Raw genomic sequence first — 16,932 nt, forward strand, 5'->3', positions numbered from 1 at the left:
ATGTGTAGGAATAATAGGTGATTGGGGTATAACAGTGTCGTGGTTTGACTCGTATAGCCTCCCATGGGGCTGGAAATGGTTAATCCCAAGTAAGTTTCTGGACAGCTGCGTTTCACCCCTGTGAAATTAGCATATTACAACAGCCAGAAAGGAAGTAGTTGGCAGAGAGATAATCGGAGCCATGAGGGGTGGCCAGGGGCCCCTGGGCCTCCGTGGCCTTGGTTCGGCCAGGGCTGAGACAGTTTCTTTGCCGTTTCCCCCCAAATGCCCTGAAGAGGTGGTGGCGTGGGGCTGGAGAGGCCAGCCAGGGGCTGGAGCCAGCTCCCCCCTGGCAGGCAGGCATGGCACTGGAGCTGAGCCAGAGATGGGCCAAGGGGTGGTCTGGAGTGGGTCAGGCCAGTAGTCATGACCCTGGAGAAGCAGTGGTGATTGTGCAGAGCTGGAAGAATTCCAGGCAGAGGAGAGAGAAAATTTCAAGCAGTCTCACTGCCACTTCCCCCACAATGGCAGGAGAGGAGGCGACCTGGAGCTGAGACTGAAACCTGGAGACAGGCCAAGGGGCTCAGAGGTGCCCTTGTGGGTTTGGACAAGGGCAGCCAAAAACTGAAGGATGAGGAGTGCAGGGGGAATGACCCCCCTTGCTGTGTGAAGTCGAGCTGATGTAGCAGCTGAGATAGAGAGAAGCCAAACCAAGCAGGCCTTTTCTGGGTAAGGATTTTGGGAAAACTATTTGGGGTATAAAGACTGAGCAAAAACCCAGAAATCCTGCAACCTGGAGAGGAAGAGTGGACATCCTACTCTCTGGGAGGAACCTTCACGAAACAGGGAGAAAGGACTCAAAAGCTGATCCCCTGTAACCCATGATGAAGGCCTGGTGCAGCAAGTGTTCCCTTGCAGTCCAGGAGGAGACCTTGGCAGAGGCCGAGGAGATGGTGGGGGTGCAAAAGACCCCTTCCCTGATACCCCAACGAGAGAGACTTTAGCTATCGCTCTGAAGGGTTTTCTTCTGAACTGATGTGGGAGGATCCCCAGGGGTGGTAGAAGTTCTATTAATGCTGTGTATTTATTTGCTTTTTAGTTTCTATCGTCTTTATTCTGTTAGTAATGAATTTTGATATAATTTCCTCATGCTGAGTTATGCCTGTCTGAAACCTTCTCTCTCTTACATTGAGGCAAATTGTGGGGGAGCTTGGAAATTGGATTTTTGGGAGCTTTCAAACCACGACAAACTTATCAAGGGCAATGCAAGGAAATTTCATTAATTCTTTGCATTGTTGTTCTCTGTGGAATAACCTGGGGAAATTTGCCATGCCAGAACCCTTTCTGTGGGGTACCATTGACAAAGTCTTTCTGAAACTGAAGTGACTGTAGAAGGTTAAAATGAACAGCAACAAATCACCAAAACTAGATTGTACTTATCCAAAAGCTTCAGAGGAACTCCAGCTTACGGCACTGTGTGGCCTCTGGCCTTTGTACCTAAGGAGCAGGATACATAGGATACAACTTCAAGAGGTTTCCAGCGCGGTTTGTGGAATTCTAGGCCTGTAAGTCTGGAATTCTGGGCCTGTAAGTCTGATATAAGTACTTGGTACAGTGTAGAAACTATAATAAAAAGTAGAATTAGAGGATATCTAGATAAGTATTGTGTGCTTGGAAAGAGTTAGGATGCACATCTGCCTTGCAAATGTATTACTGTTCTCTGTAGGAGTCAACACACTTGTAGGTAAAGATGATGTGTGGTGCAGTCTATTTTATCAGACACCTTTGTAAAAATCAGCTTCTTCGTTAGATTTTAGGAAAGCTAAGCAGTTGTGACACCAGAAGGACAGTTCTGATATGGATAGATAATTTGGTTAAAAGTTTGAAAACAAGGTCAATGGTCAGGTCTTACAGTGGAAGGAGATTACAAACGATTGTGTGATGGGATCTGTGTGCTCAATGGCTCCTCTCACAAATGGCTTGGAGAGAAGCTGCTGGTGATACCAAGTTGTCAAAGTAGCAGTGACAAGGGTGAAGTCTGGCTCGAGAACTGCAGAAGGACCTCATGAGACTGATTGACTGGCTAATAACATGTCAGATGAAACTCACTTTGGGTAATGATAAAGTATGCACGTGGGGAACAAACAATCCAGTTTGCATAAAAGATGAGTAGCGAGCTGAGCTCATACTGGGAATTGGGGTATCTGGAGTGAGAACCTGAGGTTTTAGTGAATAATTCTGTGAAAAATGTCAATTTACTCACTAGTGGTTAAAAACACAAATCAAATATGAGGGCTTAAAAGGAATACAGAACAAAACATGACTTAACATGTAAATAAATTGTTTGCCTGCCTCTGAATAATGTGTGAAGGTCTGATCTCTGTATTTAAAAAATAATGTAGTAGAGCTGGAAAGGTTTGGAGAAGGACAGCAAGGATGATCAAAGGCACAAAAAAATCTTTTGTAGAAGGCTATGACAAAGTGAGCTGGGACTCACTTTGGAGAGAGACAGCTGAGTAGTCTCTGATACAAGACTGTCAGAAGTGGTGTGTAGAGGGCTGAATATTCACTTTGTTGAATATTCACTGTGTGTTCCAGTTCCAAGAACTGCTGGGCATCAAATGAAGCTGATAGGAGAAAGGCTTAAAGAAAAAAAGTTGAATCTTCCTGCAAAGGGTATCAGACACATGAACCATTTTGTTAAAGGGTGTCCTGAACACATTTACGTAATTTTGATGGAAACTGGATAAGTTAAGAGAAAGTTGGTGTTGGGGATTACTAACTACACAGAAAACACAGCAGCTCATGTCCCTGAGCTAAAACAATGGGAGGTTGGGACAAAGTTAAGGATGCCATACTTATTTGGTACTTGATCTTCTCTAATTATGTCTCCCGCTGAATGCGAGTTATGGTAGACAGTGCTGGATTTCTAGTTGGGTGTAGTACAGCCACTCTCCCCTGGATTTCTAGTTGGGTGTAGTACAGCCACTCTCCCCTGATGGAGTAGACCAGGGGCTCTGCTTCGAGCAGCACCATGACCTGGTCACAAGACCAGGCAGCTGCAGCAGCTCTGGTGGCTACTGTACAAAGTACATAAGACAGTGAGGTTGGTAGTGCCCAGCCCCTTTGCTGCTCTTTCACCCATGTTCAGGATGGGCACCAACAATTAGCGGTGAGTTTTCCAGTATTTTGTGAGTGCTTTTCACAGATGTTCAGGATGACATGTAGCACAACTACTGAAAAAAACAGCTTATATAGATTTGGCTGGTGGGTTTTTGAGGCTGTTTCTCTATACTGAGTGTATTGCAATCTGGGTGTTGCCCTGCAATTTACTCTCCAGTCTCCAAATAGAGGAACAGTATTCAGTGTATTCAGTGTGCTGCATAATGCTTTTGCAAGATTTCTTTTTTTTTTTTCTGTATTGGTGAGACTTAATTGGCTTTTTTTGTTATCATTTATTTTCATACACAGCTTCCAGAGCCTCTTTCAATCTCCCTGAAGTCAGGGAGAATCTTTTCTTTGACCTTCCCAGCTTTGGATTCAGTCCAGCAGTTTGCTGCTTGCTGAGCTGTGGTCTGCTTTGTTAACTCTAGAGATGCAGTCCTGAAGCACCAATTTACACAGCCTGCACCTGGAAGTTTTGATAGCTAAATGGGGTGGAGACACAGGAAGCTGTGCAGAGGGAAAACATGAATTTATATTTTTACAGTAAATCATTGGAACTGGTGTGTATTTCCATTTCTGATTTCTGGACATGGAACTAGTAAAAGATCAGAGTAAAGTGTATGTTCACTTATTCTTTTCCCTTTGTAAAAATAAAACAACTACAGACCTTGTGCCTATTAGGAATTAAGTAGCAGCATGTTCTTTTTAACACTTTCTATTAAAGTGGGTGAGAAACAAAGGTTTATGTGGGACGCTCAACCTGGATTTGAATCTGCGCTGAGATGTCACAGATTGTGAGTGTCAGAGTTTTGTGTCCAGTTTGTAAAATCTTGGATAAAATGGCGTCCTGAAGGAGGACATCAAGGCAAGGTCACATATTTTAGCATCACTCTGATCAACTTGGCTAACATCTGATAACTACACTTCATGACTCGTCGACGTCAGGCTGTTGCTGCGCAGATGTGAGCTGTTGTGTTAATGTGACTAAATCCTGTAGCTGCTCTGTCTCGCTGTGTTCACTCTGTTTTGTGCTGACCCGTGCTTGTCCAGCAGCTGCTGCAGCATGGGTGAGGGGCTGTTCAGATACTCCGCAGGGATGGCTGACTGCCTTGTCTTGGTGGTCAGCATGGATCTGCCAGAATCACAGCTCTTGCTGCTGAGGTGGTCTAAGCTTACAATGCTGGGCTAGGACTGTGGTGGGAGTGATACAGAATGATTTTTGTGAGCTGCCAGGTGCCAGGAACACACACATACTTTTCGTTCTTTTAGTTGAGCATCTTTTTTTTTTTCCTTTCCCCCTTAAATATGCTTGTCTGACCTGCTCTCAATGTCCCTCGAATACTGGTGCTCTGACACCCAGCAACACTGCTGCAGTTAGTCTGCTTGATCATGGCTGCTGTCTGCACTTTCTGTAAGAGGTCACTGGAGCTCAGCTGCTGTGAGAGGCTTCTCAGAGCCGTGTTTATATACCTCTATCTTCTGTTATCAACTGGATACTCAGTTCTTCATCCTGGAAAGCTACAGCTGGATCTGCGAAATGCAGTTTCTGGGAGCTTTCCTGTGTGTCATTCATTCAAAAGCAGATGCTGGCAGCACTCATAACAAAACTACATCTGTATTCCTGGTCTTGAGCAGAGCTGCAGATGTGACTGACTGCAGGGAAACTGAGAGGAAGCTATCTAGTGGAAAAAAAAGATGCTTGCCAATAAAAATGAGAAAAACTTAGGAAAGCATTCCATGTTACCGTCACAGAAATAGATGGCACAAGTAAGGGGACTCCCAAAATGGGTGAAATGGCAAACAAAACAATTATAGGAGGGAGAGGGAAAGTAATAAGGTTTGCAGGAAAATCAGATATGTGGATGAAGTTATTTTCAAAGTCCATTTTAAAGGCTGGGAGCAGGCAGCCATTTTTGAAAATCTTGTCTTTGGACTTCTCTTCTTCAGACTTCTCTTGTAGCTGTATGTTTTCTATGGTTTTAGCTGAAGAATGGATGTTTTTGATCTGCCAACCAGTGTACCTTCCTGTCTGGACTGCTCTATCTGGAATCTGCAGACGGTTTTCCTGCCCACACAGGAGACTCTGACTAACAAGAGGACTGTGTACAACCCCTCTATTCGTTCTTTCAGGGTGGACTAATATGTTAATTAGACACCATTTTGCAATGGAAAGCAAGCAAAACACATCTACCTCTCAGGCCCTTGATATTAGCCAGCCTGCTTTTTGCTGGTGCATGTGGCTGCCGAATATGGCCCTGACTTGTGCTTGCCAGTTCATGTTCTTAAGAGTGAATATTCCTTTCATACACTGAGCTGAAATAGTGTTCTTCAACACAACAGAGCCCATTTTGTTGAACTGCTTAGTGGGAACTAAATGTTACCAGATTCCTGTGTTAATGAAGAGTTTCTAAGTCTTCATACTAGCAATAAAGAGAATGAAATTAATAAGGATCTTTCCTGGTGAGTTAAAAGGGCTCTGCACTGGGCTCAGTGGCCATTCCCACACCAAATTTTAATGTTGCCTTCAGGAGGGTCATGAGACCAGATTCATGAACTAGACCATTGACCTGTTGGAGAATATACAGACTGTTTTTATGGCAACTAAGGTAGTATTTTACAGATGAAAAACTGATGTCTATGCATTGAAGGACGCTCAAATGCACACTTGATGATCATATGATCATCATGAGTGTGTTATTGCTCTTCCTGGTTCACAGATCACTGCAAGAGTGATCACTGCAAGAGTAGAGAGGATATCTCACTCCTAGTGTTGACCCGACTCTTTCTACAGTGATCCTGGGACTGTGTACTTGGGGGGTAGATGGGGCTTTTAGGCAGGTTTTTGTGCCTGGCTTCAGTACAGACACTGCCTGTGCCTGGTTCAATGAAGCCCCAGATGTCCTCCAGGAACTGGGCATGAAGGAAGGCTGCATGCCAAGGCAAGGGCTTACTACTACATGCTTCCTTCCATGTTTTCCCAGAACACTGTGGAAGTAAAATGAACATGTGCATACTCTTTCTTTCCCTGCAGGGGTGCAAGGTATGGATGGGAAAAGACAGGTACAGAATAATTCTTTAACTTTGTGTTTTCTGCCAGAGTATGATCCAGCACAGTTGATGCTTACTGGACTTGAGCACCAGAGTAGTTATTTACTGCTGGCTTACATTTGTGCTTACAGTAAATAACAGTGGCCTGCAGGGCAATTCCCTCTTGTGGTGCCTCTGGAGCAGCTCAGAACTGCACTATCTTTTGTTAAGGATGCAACTCAGTCCTAAATATAAATTGTTGCTTTGAACAGCTTTTCTGTGGCTTTGTGCAGTAAATGGGAATGAGTGTGTGCGATACAGGTGTCTGTGGAGTTGGTTAAAGAGAGGTTTTGCATAAAACAGACTTATGAAAGCTCAGAAACAGTACCAGCAGATAACTAAGCAGAATTAAATATGTATTATGTGATACAACATAAGAAATATGTCTGAGAAATATTTTGGAAAGTGTTTTAAAGTACTCATTATGTTTCCCAAGATAGACTGAGAAGAAATAGAATTATTTTTGATGAAAAAAATTGATCTCTCATTGCTAGACATCTCCTTTCTCTAGAAACTGATGAATATAACATCATGTTAGCTTTTGTAAATGTCATATGAAATAGATGAGGAGAGTGACTTGGTAGAAAAGCTGTAATAAATCACAAGGTGACACAGTTCTTTCTTCTTTGTTGATCATCTTCCAAGAAAGCAATTTGAGGAGGGAAAGATTACAAGTATAAAGAAAATAAAACCAAATCTCCCTCCCCTTTGTGAAGGTAGATTAAATGGGTCAGAAACCATCTTTTTCCTGAAAAAGAAAACCCAGAGGCTGCAGTGTGGTCTAGACAAAAAACTTAGTTATTTGAATAAATGGAAACAATAATGGTGTGTAAATAGCCCATTCTGTAAGCTGGTAGTTGAACTTCTAAAGTGGGAACAAAGTCATTAGGGAAAGAAGCAAAATCAGAGGATGCTGTTAAACCAGAATTTAAGCTGACACCTTGAGGTCGGGCCAGATGGTCATAATAGTCAATAGAATTCTTTTATAGCACCAAACTGTGTTCGTACTTCTCCGGGAATGGTTCCATTGACTCTCAGGATTTGTGTAACTCTCTGTTTTTTATTCTCAGGTTGTTCCTATTAAACTCTTACTGCTGTTTCATATCATTCACGTAGTTGGTCCCCTTTTCTTCACAGTTTACAGCTGCCTGCTGAAGGCTAGAGCTTTCAAGGTGCTTGCAAAAATAAGGGAACCACAGATGTGCCACCTATATGCCCTTTTGCAGGCTATGTGCTCTGTGTTCTGCTCAAAGGGCACGCTGGAAGAGAAATAATGCTGCTGTGCTGTGGGTGGCCTTATTTTAGATGTAGCCTATGGTGAGCTTTTCAGCTTGACATTTCAAGGGTGAAACAGCAAACTTCTGCTCAAAGATTTGGGAAGGTACCATACGTGGACTTGCACTCTGTAGCGGTTGATGTGCCTACAGCAACCTGCCTTCACTTGCTTGGGTGTGAAGTGGGTCAGTATTAGTGACAGTCGAGCAGCTCCTCTGCTAATTGGTACCCTCAGGTCACTGACTGCCAGTGAGGCTGTTTACTTTCTCCCAGAGAAAAGCATTTTGGGTGGGCACTGTGCAAAAGTGCTTAGCATGGAAACTTCAATGACAAGTGAATTTTTGCAGTCAAAAATCATGTGCTGAATGTCATGAAAATGAAGAGAATATATTTAAAGCATTACCTTTAAGAGAAAGAATATAAATTTCTTATCCCTTTGGTAGCTAAAATTTTAAACTTTTAGGTGGTGACTTTCAGAAACTCTCTTTAAATAAAAGAAAACAAAATCATTCACATAGGAGTCTGTGAATGTCAGAGCCAGGGTTTTAAAAAGAGATATCAACACCATGAGGTTCATTGTCCTTGCTGCTGTGCAGGTATATGTGCTGCTGCTCTGTGGACTTGAGGAGCATGCGAGCAGCAAGCTCGTGGGAGTGCTACCTCTGAGCTGGCTCCAGAATGGCCATTTTTCTTGTTATGGTGTGGTTATGCTTGCAGCTAGCCTCAGAGTTTTGAGCTTTAACAGTTCCCATTTCTGTGGGAGAGCTGCAACATGCACTGTTTTTGTTTCTCGTCTTTTCCTTGACTGCAGACACCTGTAGTAGTTTCCTTCTGGATGGAGGGATTGGAAAAGCGCTGTTGTTAACACAGGTGCCATATACATCTGCATGCAGTTTGATTTAGTGACCTGATCATCAGTGAGGTTCTTTGAATGATCTTTTCCCTGTGTTTCTGCCTCAGGCACTAGGGTTGATGTAACACATCTCTGCTTTAAACATACAACAGTGCTGGGTCAATAAAAAAGTCAGAAAACATCTTTAAATAAGAAAAATTCCAGTGAATGTTGTTTTCTTAACTCTGGCTGCCGACAGTGTTGTTGGGGGCTCACTCTGTGTTCTGCTGTCACTTGCAATATGCTCGGATGTGTAAGGATCTTCATGTTCTGTAATGATCCAAGACCTTCTGTATCACTCTCCACTGATCTGAAAAATAAGCAATTTCAGAGTTGTCATCAAAGCTAGAAAAAGCTTCTGAACAGTAGAGTTTCTTTTTTTTTTTAAATCCTACATAACCCCTGCATCTGAAGCACTGGAAATATGTGAGTTCAGTAGGCAACTTCAAACGATATGACACCGAAACTTCGAGCTCTTCTACAATGGCCCTTCTTTTGAAAAAAGTTTTTCATTTATTTTCTGGTTCAGATCACAATGTGTACATACGGATAGGATGATGGACAGCAAGGTTTTTAAATTTTAGATACATAATCAGAGTGATTTGAAGTGAAGTAATTTTGCTGAAGCTGGAAGAAGGAAGTGAAATGGTGATGTGGCTAAATCATTTTCACTAGAAACTATGAAACTATCGCAGTTTGCATGATGAGTCTTCAGATTACCCTATTAAGCCTGCTGCCAAAAAGACCAGAAAGCACATACCACAGATTGCACATTTGATTTTTGTCTTCACATGTTCTTCAGGAAATAAAAGAAATAAACAATATCAGGGAAAACATAAAACCTCTTTTACGCTTGATATCAAAATAGTATTTAGCCTGTAGACTTTGTGTGTGGATTAGCATTGCTAGGGGAAACTGTCCTGGGTCAATATGGTCCAGGAAACATCAGTTATGTCATATAATCTGGACCTGTGTAATAGATAGGTTCTGACTACAAATTAAAACCACAAAGAATATTCTGCTGGCATAAGGAGCAGTGGCTACTGTTCATGTGCAAATACACTGTGCGTGTGCAATAGCCAGATGTGTGGCACTGCCTAAGTAGAACTGGTTAGCCCTTGTTGTGAGTTTAGTGCACTGGACTTGTTGCACATTGATTCTTCTGGCTGGGAGTGTGGGGCACAGCATGCCCTCTATGGATGTCTCTGCATGGTTCATGGAGACACTATTAAGGCAAGGCTGCAGCAGCTCCATCTTCACAGATCTGGCCAGTAGCAAGGCTGAGCATGCATTCCCACATGTATATATGCATACATGTGCCATGACCAACCACATAGATCAGCACATACAGAAAAAGCAACTTCAGTGGCCTTCTTTTGGTCCTCTTTCGCTCACCAAGACAAAAGTCTTAGTGGAAAATGTGTAAATGTATACAATAGGGATCCTTCCAATGGCTGATTTTAGAATCTCAGTCTGTCCAGTTTCTAGCACCTGGCTTCTGGGTCTCCCCAGTTTTGGCACCTAGGCATGCCTGCCCCAGTCCCATTGCTGGTACATAGACCCCCTCAAAAACACAAGGAAGAGTACAGACATGGATACTGTGAATGGCCTTAGACACTCTGTCTATCCAGTAGCTGGCTCTTGGATCCTTTAATCTTCAGTTGTGTCATCCACAGACACATGCATGTGTGAGTGAGTATCTCAACTGAGCCCAGACCTCATTGTTTCTTCAGTAATTTGCTTGGACTTGTTGTCTCTCCAGTAGCCAGCACTCAGGCCCTCTAATCTTTCCCATATGCAGCCCAGACTTGTGACTTATCCTACTTGCCAGATGATGCAGCTTGACACTTACTAGCTGTTTGTTACTGACATCATCATCATCGTGGCTGGGCTTTGCAAACGAAGATTTGGGAAGGGCTCTACCCACACTTGTTACAAGCGTGCTGGTGGCTAAAAAGGCCAATACGAGATAGATAAGTCTGGTTGCAAAAGGCACAGCAGAAGGACTCCTTACGTGGTATATTCTGCAAGACACGATTCTTTCTGTGTTGTCTTTTCTCCTCAAGAGTGATCCTGTGTGCATTCTCAAAGGAAGCAGCAGCGTTATAGATGGTGTATCTCCAGGCCTCCCGACCGGAGGCCAGAGTAGACCAGTGATGTTGATCAATATGGCCAAAACTGAGACGTTGTTTCAGGGAGACTTTGAATCTTCTCTTCAGGGCTCTTTTCTTGCGGCAGCCGGTGGCAAGTTCACCATAAAGCAAGATCTTAGGGAGGCGGTGGTCCTTCATCCTTGAGACGTGCCCCGCCCAACGCAACTGTGTTCTCAGCAACATGGCCTCAACACTTGTAACTGCTGCCTGTTCAAGAACAGATGTATTAGTCACATAATCTGACCAGTGGATGTTTAGGATTGTATGGAGGCAGCATTGATGGAAGCGTTCTAGGAGACGCAGGTGGTGGCAGTAGATGACCCGACCCATGATTCGGAACCATATAAAAGAGTAGACAGCACAATGGCTCTGTAAACACTGATCTTTGTACTTTTCTTCAAGTATTTATTATGCCATACTCTTCTATGGAGTTTTCCAAAAGCATTATGCCTCTGCTAACCTGTTGTCTATCTCTCCGTCAATCTTACCATCGGAGATGAGGCTACCGAGGTAATTAAACTGCTGGACTGATTTGAGCTCTGATTCACCAATGGTGATATGGGGATGATGGAAGACTTCCTGAGGTGCAGGTTGATAGAGAACTTCTGTCTTCTTTAAGCTGACTTCCAGCCCGAAGAGCTCAGCAGCGTCTGCAAAGCAGGATGTTAAACGCTGCAGAGCTGCTTCTGTGTGGGCGACAAGGGCGGCGTCATCAGCATAAAGCAGCTCCTGGACAAGATGGTTTAAGTCTTAGTGTGGGCCTTCAGTTGCCTTAGGTTGAAGAGGCTTCCATCAGTGTGGTATCGAATGTAGATACCGTCCTGATCATCGAGGTCTGCTGTGGCCCTTTGGAGCATCATGCTGAAAAAGAGTGTGAATAGGGTTGGTGCAAGAACGTAGCCTTGTTTCACACCATTAGTTGTTAGAAAGGGCTCAGAAAGTGGGTTGCCATATCTGACTTGGCCGTGTTGATCCTCATGAAGTGAGATGATCATTTTAAGGAACTTGGGGGACATCCTAAAAGTTCCAAAATCCATAGACCTTTTCTGCTCACAGTATCAAAAGCCTTGGTGAGATCAACAAAGGTTACATAGAGACCTTTATTCTGTTCCCTACACTTCTCTTGCAGTTGTCTGAGAACAAATATCATGTCAGTATATATCACACAATACACATGCTCTTTATCCCATCTCTTCAGTTGCTGCTACTACAGACACATGTGTGTCTAGGATTATGATCTCCACTAGAGTTGCTTGCACTTGGACCACTTGTGCATTATAGTTTATCCAATTGCTGGCACTGCAGATGCACTTGAACTTCTCTACACCCACTTACACATAGAGTAGATTCTCCTCATCTAGGAAAAGAGAAAAGGAGTTTCATAAGGATAGGCCACAACATTCAAATGTGGGGCATGGCTGGATAAGCAAACTGTTTCTATGCAATCAGCTCTTTCATCTCTGTATCTCCCCATTTTCCTGTGCTTGTTCCTTGCCAGACTACCTTCATCCGTACCCTTCCCTACTTTTGGTTTCTTCCCTATACTTTCTAGAACAAGTCTTGTGCGATCCCAAAATACTCTTCCCCTGTACCCCAAAACGAATCCCATATCCCTTTAGGCAGTAACTGCTACCCCCTCAGTCTGTAAGGTAATCACAACTGCTCCTACTGACTCGTAGTGATGGTTTTAATGCCTGGACAGCTGGACTGATCACTTCTGAGAACAGCCAGAGCAGGAGGCTCCCTCTCTCTTATCAAGTTATTGGTGTTCTCGTGCTTGACATTCTACTCCTATGCTCATTTGTTTCTGTGGAGATGATCCTTCAAAATACACAATCTGAACAATTTGGTTGTTTACCAAATTTAAATCAAGGCTTCTGTTATGTGTAGGAAGGAGAAAACTTTTAGGAAGAAATTCTTTACTGTGAGGATAGTGAAGCACTGGAACAAGTTGCCCAGAAAAGCTGTGAATGCCCCATCCCTGGAAGTGTTCGAGGCCAGATTGGATGGGGCTTTAAGCAATCTGGTCTGGTGGAAGGTGTCCCTGCCCATGGCAGGGGAGTTGGAACTAGATGATTTTAAGGTCCCTTCCAACCCAGGCCATTCTATGATTCTATGAAAGTGGCAACTGACTCTCCTTTTATCACTTGGAGGAAGAGAGATAGCAGTACAGTACAAAATGGGACACCACAGTGTGGAGTGAAGGAAGTGGTTTAGGGGAAGAGGAAAGAACAGTGGAGGAGTCATCCACGGGTTTTTGCCTCATATTGAGAAGGAGGATAAGAGTGAGGAGACAGGAGATGATATCAACACTATACTGAGTCTGCAGTGAATTGGTGCATCATGCATAGCGAGAAACCAGGCTGGGCAGACTGAGATATTTTCCTTTTGATATGTTGCCTATGTGGTTACTGTCATGAAGTGTCAGTGTAACTACCATTTTACTCCCTGGATCAACCTCTTGGTAGCAGGATACACCTTCCTAGCACTCCTGGGATGCTCTTTCTACTAATTTTCTCCCTGAAATATAGAACAGGTTGAAGCTTGTACCTGAAAGTGAGGGGCAATATCTCTTTAAACATATAAATTATTTGTCTGAGCTTGACCTTTCAAGTGAAGGCATGTTGGCATGGAAAAACTGTTATCATGTCTTTGGGACATTTTACCTTCACTAACTTTCTGGTGGTGATATGGGAAATTACAACGTTCTCATGGTGGTAACTCATTAAACCCCAGATGAAATGATACATGAGAATAACACAGAAGCATAGCCAGGTCACTTAGTCAGTGATGTGGCATATAAGCATAAAATATCTAAGAGAAAAAACTCACCCAACTTATTTCTATAAATAGGAGTCAGAAATATGTTAGCTGGAGGAGGTGTATTTTCAGCCAAAGTCCAGATAGGATACAGGAAAGCTTCAGAGATGGTTGCTCCACCCTGCTATTGGAGAGTGCAAACCATTGATGAGGATTCTTATGGCGCATCCTAGTGCCTAGGCAAAAATATTATGGATACTTCATTTTTATGAAGTTTGAAAGCAATAAATACCTTTTAAAACTCAGAAGACTGATCTGATAGACCTCATGGTGAGAAAAACAGAATCATGACTGACTTCTCTCAGACACTGGAACATTAAACAATTCTCTGTCTGGCATAGCTTTCTCCTAGCATATATTCCTGTTTGAATTAACTTGTGCAATTACAGATGAGACTTTCTTTCAACACTTTAGAGTAATTTATCTCTATAAATATTCTTCATGATTGATGTTTAGAGGAGCATTCATGTGCTTTCACTCAACTACTTTGTTTAGTTGCTGCATGTTTCCTGACCCATTTCCTCCTCATTATCCAGTTTTCTTTTCTGTATGTTCCAATATTCATTTACTTCTTTGTGGAGTGCGAGACATGGACATCACTTTTTCTTAGGATGCTTATTTCCAAGATCACTTTTATTCATATGTCTGCCTCTCCTTTTGATTAAGTTCTACCATATCCAAAAGTTTCAGCATTTCAAAATCTCTGTTACCCATATTCCCCTTGAATAAATATCAGCTTACTGCTTCAAAAAAGGCCCTGTAGCTGTGGCTTTTACTTCCACTGTCATACTACTTTAATTACTTTCTTTACAGACTCATTTCTTTCACGTGGAAAATCTCCCCCTCTTGTTCTCTGTATCATTGTGATCTCACCTGATGGACTAGGTGATCTTCCCTGACTGCACTAGGAAGGTAGTGTTACTTACTCAGAAATATGTTACATACACGTATACACATAGAAGTGTAGCACTGCATATGCAGAACGCTTCCTATGTGCTGTTCTGCTTCTCTGAGCCTCTGCTATGCATCTCTTCCTCTGAAGTCCTTCAAGTTCCTTTCCAGTTTCTCTGATTCTGATTTTCCCCCTAGTTTCCTTTAAAACCAGCTTCCAATATTCCTGCTTTTCACTTTCACATCTTCATTCTAAATTCTTGGGTTTCTTGACTTTTGTCAAGGTTCTGGAGATCCTGTAACTTTTTTGATCCCACCTAGCATTCTAAGTATTTTTTTTAATCAATAGTTTCTTACTGCACAAAGGCTTTGGTTGGTTACATTTGCCTGCTTTTCTTTTATTGCACACGGTGCCAATAAAAATGACTCTTGATCCCTCTGCTCTTTGACACTCTTACTATATTATTATCACATAATCTCAATAGTGCAGCAACAAGAATCTGTCTCTTATTTGCAGCTTCATTTACTGTGTTCTGCCTTTCATAACTCTAGCTCATCTGTTTCTGCCTCATTTCTCTCTCACCTCCTTTCTTCTGTCTTAGCCTATGATCATATCTCTCTAACTAGCTTTTAATTTGATAAATCTATTTGAGATAAAAATTGTTAGATTGTATTTATAACTGTCTTCAAATACATTGATATATAACATTTGTAACATCTTTATTCCTGCAAAATGCAAAGCACAACATAAGGACACACACTTGTTCCAGGGACACTTGAAGTGCAGCCACCTCCAGGGTGAAATACTAAGACTATTAAACAGCTTATAAATACTCCGCACGAAATAACTATACACGAATAGAGTGTCTAATACCCACTTGACACTGGAGCAGCAATTTTAGTGCAAAGGATATATCTACATACAGTGGAACTGTTAAATTCCCCAAAAGTGCCAAGAGGTACAGTAGTGACCCAGTCTATGCCTGTTATCTGCTTTGTAGTGATAATATTTCCTGTTATGAGTTCTGGAAGGATAAAACCTTTGAACTCTAAAGTTAGAAAAACTGATCCAATGAAAAGTTAAACATAGGTTTATAAGACACTTCTTAGATTAGATTAAATTAGATGCAGAACATAAAGGTAGGCTTTAATGATGCTTCTTCATGTGCTAATCAGTCCCAAACTAGTCATCTGAGGATACTGATGAGAGATGAAAATTGAAGGAATTAAAGAACAATTTGGAAGAATAAAAGCACTAAGGAAATAAACCATATATTATTGAAGCTTTAGGCCCTGGTCCTGCAAGGTGTTACTTGCTTATACAACTGCAGGCAGTGACTTACTTCAGTAACACTGAATCTATTCCCAGTGCTTAAAATTAAGCATATATGAAAATCTTGCAGGTCCAGGGCTGATTGAAATAGGGTGTGAAGATCTAATTTTAGAATAGAACAAAGAGAAAGTAAAGGAAGGTCAAACATCCTGAAATATATTTTGGACATATACATTCTAGACTTCCATCCTTGTTATAAAACATGGGGGTTTTGATCTCATTAACAAATACTGAAACTTCATGTTTCTATAAACACAAAATGCAGCTAGGTTCTGCTCTGATGATTTTTACTTTTCAAACAAACGCAGCAGATACAGGGTGGATGATAGAGCATGATAAATTATCTAAGCTTAAAACCTCAGGACCCTGCAGGATATTTACCACCAAAATGAAACCATGCTTCACCTCTCCTTTTGTGGAATGCACTTGGATACATGACAAGATAAACTCAGAAGAGTAGGTAAGAAGCAGAGGCAGGGAGACTTAAACAGGCCAATACCAAAGCCAGGACATTGGTCCCACTGCTGTCATTGTTAAAACATGTTCACTCTGTACATATGTAGAAAAAATTATGGAGGAATGCAGTAATTTTAGACCTTTGAAAACTGTGGGCCTGTCTCACACCTTAGTAAATGCTTCCATGCAAACTTGCTCCCTCAGGGAAGCTGCCCTTCAGTTTTCTTCTGGGTATTTCTGTTTTGCAGAAGAAAGGACTTCCCATTTAGAAAGCTCCAGTGTGTGGTTTCCACTTGTTTCAAGCAGCTGCTAGTGTGCTCTTTCTTAATTAATACAGAAGTGAACATTTCTTCTTGGAAAAAAGCTATTGAGAGTCCAAGAAATATTTTGTATAATCACAGGTTGTGTATTTGGTGAACAAGATACTTGAAAATATGTGCAAACAAAGAGCACAGCTAAGATAGTCAACAGCACAATGTTGCAAAAAATTCACCAAACGGGATCTGAAGTGTAAGCACTTGATAAACAATGAATGAAGTGAGACACAGTAAATAGAAACAGCACCTGGAGACATGCATGCTTAAGGAATCACAAAAAGGAAACCAGTGTATATGATGAATTTTAACACAACAGTCTCAGATTACTGGCTTTTAAAAAAAAAACCCAAACTATTTTTTGATTAGTATGGTTTCTTACTACAAATTATATCCAAAGTGAGAATACTCAGATTTTGTAGGATTACACTCTGCCAGATATGCATTTAGGATTCCACTGATAAAAATAATTTTTCAAAGCAATGATAATCAGAAATCCTGCATTGTTGAACAGGCTCATTTCTTATTGAAGCTAAGAGAAACTGCAAGTTTTCAGAACCACTTTGT

The sequence above is a fragment of the Pipra filicauda genome, unplaced genomic scaffold (assembly GCF_003945595.2).
Source record: "Pipra filicauda isolate LSUMZ 115617 unplaced genomic scaffold, ASM394559v2 scaffold342_size772408_pilon, whole genome shotgun sequence".
In the NCBI taxonomy this organism is placed as follows: Eukaryota; Metazoa; Chordata; class Aves; order Passeriformes; family Pipridae; genus Pipra; species Pipra filicauda.